Source organism: Atta colombica, unplaced genomic scaffold, assembly GCF_001594045.1.
Source record: "Atta colombica isolate Treedump-2 unplaced genomic scaffold, Acol1.0 scaffold205, whole genome shotgun sequence".
NCBI classification, from domain to species: domain Eukaryota; kingdom Metazoa; phylum Arthropoda; class Insecta; order Hymenoptera; family Formicidae; genus Atta; species Atta colombica.
In genome coordinates this window covers 2043754-2054556 of record NW_017259300.1, presented here as the reverse complement: position 1 = coordinate 2054556, position 10803 = coordinate 2043754, and positions in this window count along the sequence as shown.

Below are 10803 nucleotides of genomic sequence, written 5' to 3'. Positions count from 1 at the left end.
ATTTTATAATATATATAAAATTTAATTAATAACTATAAAAGTTTTATGATCTCAAAAAAAATACCTGTATTCCTAAAAGAATATGATTATATACATAGATTATTCTATAAGCAATTCCAACAATATTATGACAACATTGCAATATTCTAGTAATACAATAATATTGCAAATGTTGCTGCAAGTTCTTTATGTTGTAAAGCAGAGTTTATCAACAGTAAATTAATATGAAATATATTATGGATAAAAGTTTTTTTTGGGTACCAAACGAACGAAAAACTGAAAAGAGATAAAAGAATACAGTTATAGAATTAGAGGAGAGATATAGAACATTACTAACTACGTTACGTTACGTAGTATAATTAATTTTACACATCACAGATACATGCACACATTACCAAATTTAGTTCAATTATATCATTTGCAAGGTATATTTAAGGCCTCCAAGACTGAAGTTGCAAAATTAATTACCAACATATTTCTTAAAATTATGTAAAGAATATATGTATACTTGTAAAACTGTCCGCTACATGCAAAACTAAATAGCTTTTATGATAGCGCAATAAATAGTAACGATCAGTGATCATAATATAACGTCTAAGCAAATTGTGCAAAAGTAATTTGAATGGTCGAGAATGTAGCACTAACTATAAAACTATAGTACAAGCTATTTGGAATAATTAACTTCACATTTGATTTAAAAATTATAGTTCCGTATCTCAGTAAGTTATAGATACTATTTCTGAATTCGCAACAGTATGTGTCACATCGGGAAGGTGAACTCCGTGTACTACCAGGAGGATTATGTGTACAAAGAGCAAGAAAGTTTAATTACTCCCATGTGAGAAGTTACTACAGTAACGTACACGGTGCGTTCTCTCAAAGCGCGGATCGATCAACCGTATGGAATTTGGAAGGAAGCTAACACCATGGAAAATCACGTTTTATTCGATGAGTTACTCGGATTGAAGCGCCATGAGCTTTTTTGACATCATCGTAGAATGCGTGTGAAATTTTGTAAGCCTTTGATGAAATTGAAGAAAATTCTCCGGAAAGTTTGTTTGACACGCGCATAGAATTACTAACAAGGAAGTTCGATAAGTATAAAATTCAAAAAATTCTGGCACTTTGCCAGAATCTAAATTTAGATAGACTTAATTACAAAAAATTTTTTTTATTACTTAATAAATAAAATTGATAGCATATATGTATGTATATAAGTGTATTTTCAGCTTATTTCTCAAAATAAGCATATGTTTACGGAACACAACTTTTTCACATATGGTTAAATTTACTTTATGGAATAAACTTTTTAACTCAATTTCAAAAAAATTTGAAAATTTAAGAAAAAGGAATTAGTGATAAGGATATTTTTTTTTAATTTAATATTTTTCAAAAATGTAATCACTTTTATTCGAAACATTTTTTCGTATTTCCAATTGTTTCTGAAATATTCATTTAAAAAAAAAAAATCTAAAAACTGATTTTATTCAAGAGGATGCTGTATCTCTAAAACAGAATTATAATAGTTAAAAATTTTTTTTTTATAATTAGATCCCTTTACTCTAAATTTATGCAAAGTGTCAGATTTTTTTATTTTACATTTGCCAAACTTCTGTTTAAGTAATCTAACTGAGACGTAACAAATCAGGGGAGAGAGGGAAAATAGTTACGATCACGTAAATCTATACTCGCTCGCGTAATTTAAATTGAATGAAATAAAGTTCGATTAGCCGAATAGACTCAAGGGCACGTGTAATTGCGAAGTTAAATTACTTCCACGTGAGAAGTTACGCTTGCGTTCGTTCGCATATAATATGTTTCCAGCAACAAAGTTGCTAACAAATCAGTGCGAAATTCCAGAATAACGTGGGGCTGCGGCTCGCGTGGACAAGTTTCGCTTTGGCCTTAACTTTCCAACTTAACTGCACAACTTTAATATTACCGAAATAAAGTTGTGCAGCAAACAGCACGATAATCGGGCTATAAAAGAGTTAAAACGAAGTCGAAGCGGTAAATTGAAATAGAAATATAAAAAGAAAGAATTAACGAGACAACAACGTATGTCTACAATTTGCATAGAACAGGAAAATTAATCCTTCGCAGACTATTCTGAATTTCATCACTTATGGCCGTTTCTACTAATGTAGATTAACTCGGTTCAACCTACTCTTTAACTTTTTCTAATTCTAAGAACTATTCTTAAAATTATTATATTCCCGGTTCGTTACGTGTCAGTAAGAATACTTAGTAATTCTATGTGCATATAAAACTTTCTGAAGAATTTTTGAGAATAATCTACAGATCACTTGAATTGCTGAGAGAGATGATTTTTCAAAGTGTTTAAGCTTTAAAAAATTTTTTTTTAATTTGATATACTCTTTCAATATTTAGGAAGACGATTGTACAATTATATGACGTAAAATATTCTATATTTTTTTACGTGTTCAAAGAAAGTACAATATAATTTTTATTTTTTTTTTACCATGCGGGGATCGTTTCATTTTTTCATTTTTTAATGTATTTTTCTTCATGGAATCCAAAAATTATCATGTAAAATTATTATAATGCATCAATAATGATGCTTAGGATGATATACTTAGGAAAAAATCCTTTGAATTAATTTTTAAATAATTGAAACATAAATAATGAAGGTTTTATTACAATAACTTCATTTTTGTACTAATTTTTTCTTGAGTGTAGCGTCATTATTATGATAATTTTTAGTTTTTATAAAAAAAAATGCATAAGAAAAATAAAATAAAATGATTTCCAAACGGTCATAAAAAAGATTCTCTCCTTTGAGGCAAAATCGGCAAAAAAAAAAAAAAAAATTTCAAAATGAAAAATCATCTGAGACTTTAAATCTCCATGTAATTTAAGAAAATTAAAAAGATTGTTGCGAATATCAAATGCAAAGTCTACTTTAGGATAATATCACGTGAACATGCATAATTTTAGATTTTAAAAATAGTGAGATTAATGTAGAAATCTTGTCTTCTTTTTTTACCAATTTAACATTCCTGAGATGTCACGATGGCGGTTCTAAGCGAGCGAGGTCTCCACAGGAAGTTCGCGTTGTTTTATAACAATTTCAATCCTCCGAAACGCGTCACGAGCAGAATCAAGAGGCATACGCCCACATATAATTAGAAAGTTAAATTACTGCTATGGCAAATGTTATTCTCGTATGCGAGCTGCGCGACACGGGGGCGAGGCTGCATCGCTTCTGCATCCCAAATTGTGCGATTTACCTAAAACGTTCCATTATTACCGCACGTTGTAGCGGCCAGAAGATACTCGGTAACGCGTAAAATAGGACTGGACGTAAATCAGGAAATTATTCGGCCTCAGAGAGGGACGTAAAGAATTGGTTTATTGGATATTTGTCGCAAGTTCAAGAAGTAAAACCGCGATACCGCGAATAGATCGATGGACTAAATTTGTATTACAGATTTCCGAATAATCAAATTATTGCTTTAATATGCTCATGAATTATAATTGCAATATTACGAAATTATGATATTGTAAATTATACAGTATAAGCCGTTGAAATAAACAGTCGGCACACACATCAATAGATTATGCGTGATAAACGCGGAATAATAATCGCAAAAATGTCGGGGGGATATGCGGCCGGAATGGAGCAGATTGCACCCTTGATACGCCGCGCTGGTGTCAAGGCGCGCTAACGCAGAAATGTTACATCGCAGATACACATAGAGGAAAAAGGTAAAAAGTCACGAGTAATAATAACAAATGAAATTCTCTCCGTCGTCATGGCGGCATTCACAAGTCGCGCGCGTACATGCTGCAAAAGTTATATCACTCCCGCGCAAGATGTTAGGTCCTATGTACGTAACGTACACAACATACTTCTGGGGTAGAGAGAGCACGGGTGCGGAATCATCGGAGAGATATACCTGGCGTGGAAAAGCTTGGTATGGGTTATAGGGGCTGATATGCGAGAATAGGTCACGTCACCTTTACATCCGGGTGTGGTGCACAAATTGACCCTTAAACATTAACTCCGCCTGCTTTACGCCGCCCTATGATTTCAGTGGGGTATAATATCCTCAACTTTTAACGACTCGAGTCTCCGACGGTTTTCATTCAGGTTCAGTCTCTCTTTTTAACTTCTTCGCCGCCAGCTGCTTTCCTCATTTCTCCCGTACTCTCTCCACTGTCGCTGCGCAGTCGAGTGAAAATACCTGCTTGGCGGTTAACATCGGGGCAATTCGCGCACCACCGCGGTGCCGGTAAATCCCACTTTTTCACTGCTACTGTGGATCAAAATTCATTCTCCTCGCGAGAAGCAGAGCGATTGCGGATAATGCAATACGTCGGGAGGATTATTCGCTCTCGCCAGCATGAATCACACGATCCACCGTGGTTCGGACACGAGCGCGGATTAAAAACGTGTATGTGAAGCTATGCACGTGTTATACAGAATGTCCGCAAGAGATCCTCATTAACCTTTAACGATATTCTCTTTCATTGAACATAGTGTGAAAATACCGAAGCGCTTATCGTAAACCGAATAACTCTTAATAAATTGAATAATAGAGCTATTAATAATGACAGAATTTTATTGTTTATTTAATTTCTAATTTATTTAATTTTCTTTTAATGGATTTAGAGGATTAGTTACAAAGATATTTTTAATCCTGAAAAATGAAAACTTTATATAGCAAATGTTGATTGTTCTACAATATTTTTGGCGGATATTAATTCTCAATCAGCCGAAAAATATCCTGGTGAAGATTAATGTGCTGATGGCGAGTCACACTATACACTTTAAATCGGTAATCGGATTAGGTATTAAGCGGTATTTTCACCTGTGCGACATGCTGAACTTTATACGTGGCGGTATTTTAAAGCTACGTATCGTTAATCCATGCTTCCTTTGATGTGTTTTTCCATGTATTACTTTAACAAAGAACAAGTATGTATAATGAAAAAAAAAAAAAAAATCAGATTTGTTAACATGAGAAATTTATAATACAGACACAGAGGTAATTCTGCATGAACGCGGGACACAAAAGGGAATATACAAAAACCGCTTTAAATACAAAACAATTTAAAATGTAACTCACTCGTTGTTTACATTTCCTCATAAATTCAGCAAATATTCAATATTCTGCTATATCGATGTACTTGCGGTCACGTTTACGTTATTGCATTTTTAAATATTATTTCTTTTTCATAAAATTATCTGATTTCTATTCTAATTTGGATTCAGTAATTTATGCAAGATTAAGTAGTCAGAAATTATAAAAAATCTCGACATCGTATTTCCGTATTTGCCGTCAACGCAGTATTTAATGTAACATATTCGATGAATATGGGATCTATTTATATCTATTTCATTTTCGAGAGGTGACTGAGCTGGTTGTTATTAAGAAATATGTTTTCCCATCTTTATCGCATTTTGATCTAATTTTTATCGTGCTTCGTTGAGAGCAAGTACGTCGGATGGTCAGGGCTGTCCGGGCGGAATTTAACGCAATTCTGCGTTTAATCCGAACTTTCAAAGCTGTTAACGAGGACTGGCCGCATGTCCCATCCTCTTCCTCCCCTCGGCCCGCACCCTCTTACGCTCATCCTCTTCATGTTCTCTGCGTTCATATGTGTGTGCGCGCGTACGCGATTTCGAAAGTGTGCTGGTACCGAGCGTACATGCAGCTGGAGCACTTATGGCACAGCACGCCAAACGTATTCTACTCTATTACTATTAGTTCGGGGGCTGTAACTTATGCAAGATTAAGTAAAGTTGCCCGAGCATGCCAGTTCGACGAAGTTTGACGTCCATTAGAGCATTATTGCGACGATAAGATGAATCGGCGGTCGATATTATCTTCGTCTATTAACTGATATTACTGTGTGCGTATTACTGTACGCGTTTGCGTGTATGTGCGCGCGCGCGTGTGTGTGTGTGTGTGTGTGTGTATGTGAGAGAGAGAGAGAGAGAGAACGAGCTTATCTACACATACACATATCCGAGATGAGAGAGTTTTGTTTGACGTGGCGAGATCGCTTTTGTTCATAACTGTATTACCTACCGAAAACAGAAAAAAATGCACTTTGGATTATACCTTGCGACCCGAGAAAATGATGCATCTACCTCGATGATGGCTCGCAGTTATTTTCACATTCTATTACGTTACTTCTTATCAAATGGAATATCTAGTATGGCATGTAATATTGTATCTTATTGTTATAGTCCGATATAATCGAGCAAACCCGCAAATAGCATGTGCTAATTCAGTTATTGGATAGACACACCGCGATGACTTCAATAAAGCACATGTATTTATACTCAAATGTGTGATATAAACATAACGAGTCTTCGCTCGACCGAAAAGCTCACCGGTTGGAACAGAATTTAATCGAATTTCTCGTTTAACCGGGACTTTTAAAGTTGTTAGTAGCGACCGGTTGAGTGCCGCATTCTCTGTTCGTGCTTGTAAAATGCATATGCACACGAATGGGCAGTGATGATGTAAACGCAGCGAGGGCACTTATGCATGGTACACACAGCGTGTATTCTACTCTGTTACTGCTAATTCGAAACTATGGCAGTACAGTACAAGATAATGTAAAATTAACCTGTGAGCGTAGTGGCCTATCGTATTTTGACGCTGTTTGGTTTGCCGTTGTAACGAGGAAGCGCATGCGGGAAAGCTACGTGCCGCATAATTCCTGACGCATCGTCGTCGGTACATAAATCGCAGAGAATCGGTTTGTAAGCGAAACCAGACGGACGATGTGCGTGATTTTACGCGAAAACGAGGTATTCCGCACATGGCAACTGTTAAGTTAATATACGATTCACACGCAATCAGTCAAATGATGTAAAATATTATGATGTATGCCATATTAGAAACAATATCAAAAATATAAAAATGATATAGATTGTTTTATTATTGTATCTAAATATCTCTGTATAAGATTTGGGCATAATTTTCTTATTGATTTAAAAGTCATTTAATTTTCCGTATAACTTTATTCTTACGTAAAATCACGTTGTGTAATTCTGTATTTATAAATTTAATGAGAAAATAACATTAAGATTTAAATAAAAATTTATTTGGATCCACTTATCTCATTTGAAAGTTATTAATCTAAAATTACAACAAAATATAATCATTTTGCTGCATAAAATTAATTATGTCAAATTATTTGTTTCGTTTTTTGCAGTTAATTTCAAGGTATATTCACAATATGATCAAAATTTTTTGAATGCTATTGGCTGATATTAGTTTTTTTTTATTGATACTTTTAGCTGATAGTGGTAGCTGCGTTTCGATATTCATTGCCAATAAATTATAGTGCACGTAACGTAAACTGTAGATATTCAGTACTGATAGCAAATATCGGAACGCATAAAGTTAAAATATTCTTAATAACAGAAGATCTTGAAACCCGATGATAGGAACATCAATAAAAAATTCGCTGCGTTCTACAAAGCTTGCTTACAAAGAAGCGAATAGTAGCACCGTATAGAGAATATAATCGATTCCACGACGTGGTTAATTACGAAGTGGAGAATCATCCTATCTTTTAACGACGAAAGTTCGAGGGATGGAAAATAGGGACGAAATAGCCTTCTTGAAGGCGAGGTACGCTTCAATTAGTCAGTGTATATGCAAGTCCTTTGCCTTTAGACGGTGATCTACTTGGAAACCACGAGCCGGCTTTATACACCGTATTCTGAAGGTTTCGCGACGCTGCTTGCAAGCAAATTGAAACGACGCCGTTATTCGTTACTGAGACGGTTAACGGGTGGAAGCTTGGAGCATTGATCCCACGGGAGATGTTACTCCGAAAGAATTTTCGCCTATAACCTCCGTCTCCTGGCCGTCGCGATATCTCACCCAAATGCAAATTTCAGATAATTCAATTTTAAGTACAGCATTAAGTGAGTTCATTAAAGGCGGAACTCTTGTAATTATTCGCAAAGACATTCTTTATGATCGCATCAATTTTATTCAATCTTCAAGAATGTGAGGGCTCAATGGTTGGTTTTGGATGATTTCAAGATGAAAAAATTTCTAGAATTATTGACATACCAAATTTAATAATTATTTGTATCGTATCGTTAATAGATTAACACATTTATTATTCGATGTCATCACATTTATAAACTTCAATATCTAACTTAAGCAATCTCGCGGGAGACGCCGCTCGTTAAAAGAGTTTTTGTCTTACACGTCCTTCGCCATTTTGTTCCTTCCACGTGACGTAAATTTTCTCGAATGTAAATTTTGGATAATTCAGTTTTAAGCCTGGAATTAAGCGAGTTCATTATACGCGAAAACTTTTATTACTCACGAGACCATTTGCTTTAATTAAGTCCTTGTAAAGCTCTTGAAAGTTGCGGGGATAAAGTGATTCGAAACTCGATCACTTTGATTGATTTTTATGTTTTCTGACGCTAACGAGCCAGGAAAGTCTTTCCTTTTCCTTACACATTTTATGACTTTGCATTTCGTAATTTTTCAATGCACTTTTTTTCCGCTCGCAGAATCCTTGAATTAGCCTTTTAACCGACGCTGTCGTGATCGTCGTGTTACAATTGAATGAGTTTTCAAAGGCGCCCTTATCTGCCCGGATTTCCAGATGATCGCCTAATATGAAAGCTTTTTTTTTGCTGTCGATCGATAGGCGATTCGCCGTTTCAATATTCGTTATGAGGCGTCGCGCGAAATTCAATGAAAATTCCGGAAGCAGCTTGTGACTCACACAATTGCTCTCCCTTTTGGTTTTCTCCTCTGCCACGCCCTTTGTCCCTTCCCCCTTTTTTTTACATTTCGATAATTGAACCATTTACCAAATCAATGGATGACATCGGTCGGATCTTGTTTTTCCAAGCGTTAAAGATGTAGACCTTTGAAATTCCAATCAATCGATCTTTTTAGGGCGGAACAAGGTTGACTGTGCCGATCTCGGTGCTTTTGTGAAATACCCATTTCTCTATTGGAATGTTTTTTTCACCCTTTTAATCGATTGTTTGGTACGAACTCTGATTTTCGAATAAGCGGCATGCACTTGCGTCACCAATCGACAAATCTACAATCTACGCGCACAGATTATTGAACTGTGTAACATTCGATTTTATATAGCCACGTAATTTATCGATCCGACAGCGATATCGGTATCTGTTATTACTTGTCGCAAATGCGAGTGCTTGTTTCTGAATGAAGTTATTAAGGAAAAAAGAGAAAAAAGTAGCAATACCGGAGCGAAATTCGCAATTACGGTGCGATGTAATGTGGAAAAGTGTTCTGGAAATTATTCGTCGGATAATAACGAGCGAGCTTCATAAATATGAAGAAAAGTTTGACGCTTTGTTTCAGCTAATTCAATCTTTAATTGGACAGAATTGTGAACGCTGCATATTAATGCTTTGAATTATCAATTGATATTATAAAACGAGAGGAGGAAAAATTTTTTCGTTTATTTAAAAGAAAGGGAAAAAGTGAGGGAAAGAATAATAGCAATTGCTATTGAAGAAAAATGTTAATTCTCGGGGTCTCTTGTTATGAAGTTTTCTATTTATTATCTTCAATTAGTTTCATAAGCAATACACTTGCACAATAAATTGCAATGATAATCTGCGAAATTGCGCATATTCGTATTTACTAATATTTTATATAACATTTTAACAACGTAATAACATAATAACGTTTTATTTTAAATTTTACTTTTATTTTATATAACAGATTTAACAACTAAATACTGTTAAACAATTGATGCTTTTTGCAAAATGGAATTACTATATACCAGGATATTATAATTATGGTGAAATAATGGTCTCAAGAGAATAAATTCACAACGTCTCTTGCTCTCTGATGTTACATGCGCATTACGATTTTTCCGCGAAACAAAAGTTGTGCAAATATAGCCTACCTTCGCTGTTACACTCCTCTTATTCCCACGATGCTGATATTGCGTGCGCGTAGCAATGATAAGAAATTAGACGAGCGCGACAAGAACAGCCGTGGCCTACTTCGAGTAATAAACGAGAACGCGTGGCAATCGTGTTTTGAAATATAGCTACGTAAAGCACAAAGTAAATAAAACGGGCAGAAAGAAAACGAAATAAAGCATGAAATATTCCTGACACTTGATATCTTTTTATGCAGCGGACATCCTCTTGCCGTAACAATATCAAGATATTTTTATCCGTACATTACTGAGTCGCGATCCTTTGAGACTTTCCAGTATAACGTATATTTACATTAAATTAAAAATTAAACAAGTCTTTTTTTTCTACCGACTTTATGATTTTATATTTTTGTAGTATAATTCTATTCCCTCTTCCGAAATACACTCCGATGAATACTGGTCTCTCCGACAAATTTATACTAGTCTGCTACGTTGGTAATAACTTCTCTACCATGGAAAAACGCAATAACGTACAATTTGGCCTTTCGAGACTTTGGAGTCGTGGTATTGCTACAGTTAAGCGCGCTATGAGACGAGTAATCCCCTCGTGTTCAAGAAACAATGGCATAAAGCAGGAAGCGATAGCGAAACTTCCGATTTCGCGATGCATAGGGTGAACCTCTTTTACGAACTACTCGATTTATCTTGTGTAACGGGATGGGCCGCAATAAAACTCGCGACACAATTTCGCCGAGGTAGCCGAGCGTAACGCGTACGTGGTGCTTAACATAATTCGCGAGGCGAATCGCCAAGGCTCGCGTACATTTGCCAGGTCGCGCGCATTGTTTTCCACCGGCCGATAATCGTATACAACGGGCGCGGAAAACGCTCCCAGGACACGATGGTTTCTCGTGA